This window comes from Morone saxatilis, unplaced genomic scaffold, assembly GCF_004916995.1.
Source record: "Morone saxatilis isolate NCDOM2014 unplaced genomic scaffold, NCSU_SB_2.0 Contig23, whole genome shotgun sequence".
NCBI classification, from domain to species: Eukaryota; Metazoa; Chordata; class Actinopteri; family Moronidae; genus Morone; species Morone saxatilis.
In genome coordinates, this window is record NW_023339796.1 from 24,005,834 (window position 1) to 24,007,703 (window position 1,870).

The following is a 1,870-nucleotide window of genomic DNA, read 5'->3' on the forward strand; positions in this document are numbered from 1 at the left end:
ACCTCGGACAGACCCTTCGGCTCATTTGCAAAAACCTGAAAAAAATAAACATTACAACATTACATTATACGATTAATAATTTTTCCTCAAAAACTGAACAGGGAATTTACTCAAAATATCAAAAGGAATCCATTGGAAATGTAAGCAAATATTTAAATACGAGGAAATCATGAATGTTAATATCAGCTGACTTTTCCTTTAATTTTCTATCATGGAACAGTTTTTTTGACAAATCAGGACTCATTTTCACATTTAATAAGACTTGAGTTTCAATCATAATATATAATCTGAGAAATACATAATGTGTAATATTTAAGTCTTTTGCCACTCAGAGGTGTAACAGCTAATAGACGTGCGTGAAAATCTAGGTGTCAGCTGGCTGGACCAGGTTTTTGTAAATGACGGATTTCTGCAGATGACAAGACCTTGTTTTGTCTAAAGTCATATCAGAGTAGACCAAAAGACGTGTTAGCCTGAGCTTAATCAAAACTGGCAGTCCTACATCTGGCCACATCCAGTCTCAGAATACAATAACACAGGCCTGTTTTTTTCTAGTGATTTTATTTTGTTTTATAAAACATGAAAAATATGAAAATCAAACCATTTTTTAAGTTCATCTTCAAAACCTGTTTCTGAAAAGAAAATCCAATGACCAAAAGACACCCTAACCTGGCCTCACTGACTCTTCAGATGGGCTGAAAGGACTCTTAGTTCAGGATTCTTCTAAAACCTGTCCTTTAAAAACCTGAGCTACATCTTTGATTTTGATGAAATATTATAATGTTTCTGCAAAAGAATGTTTGTTGACCACATACAAGAACTATGGCTTACATCCTGACATTTGATTGTATTGCATTTGTATTCCTTTGACTGCGCTGCAGTGTAACGGCATGCTGTTTGACACTGAATGACACACCAATTCTGTTTGTAGGCCACTGTAGCATCACATTGTTTTTTCTTCATGTTATATGTATAAAACCTTGCCTGTTCTTTTTATAGCCGATTTCTCATTCTTTGTGCTTTTCTCATTGTCTTGAAGAATTTGATCTTTCCTCTTGGAAAGACAAGTAAAACTACAAGTACAAACTCATACTGGCTACTGATTTTTGACCAAACACAACTGGATCCAGGTGACTGGTATCGGGAAGAGAAGTTGTTTTCCATTCAGGTTAGAGTCAGGGTGCTGCTATTCTCCTTGTTGGCTCAATGGAAAGGTTCTAAATGGAATGGAACCTTAATTAGTCCCTTCAGGAAGTTGCAAATTTACCCAAATTCAACCAATCCTTGTGAAATCTGCACAGCTTTGCAAATTTGTCCAATCACCAAAACTTTTTCACAAATTTGACAGATTACTGTAGTTTCCAGCGAGTTTCACCAATCAGTCCCCATTCAAAATGTTGAGCTATACATCACCATACTACTAAGGATTTTAATCTCACTGGAACAACTTGCCTTTGATATTTAATGAATTTTAAACAAATAAACATGCCTAAAAACATTGCAACGTGCATGAGAATTTTATTTAGAAAAGCTGCCTGGAAATCAGGCATTTAAGGCCGCAACAAAAAGAAGCCCATGAAATCCTGGAGGGACCGATTAACACTTGTGTTTACTGTACTATTTCATGGCTAAATGGCTGCTGTGAAAAAAGTTATATTGCCACCAGGGTTAGACAGGAAATGACACTTCATGGAGTTCCACAAGGTTCTGTACTTGGACCAATACTATTTACTTTATATATGCTCCCTTTAGGCAACATTATTAGGAATCACTCCATTAACTTCCATTGCTATGCAGATGATACGCAGTTATATCTATCGATCAAGCCCGATGAAATTAATCAATTATCTAAATTACAAACATGTCTTAA

The 1,870-nt window shown here is 35.6% G+C and overlaps 1 protein-coding gene across 1 annotated transcript in view; it reads left to right on the forward strand.

The window, feature by feature from the left end:
- The window catches only part of cntnap2b (contactin associated protein 2b), a 30,998-nt gene that overhangs the window by 23,957 nt on the left and 5,171 nt on the right, over positions 1-1,870 (forward strand).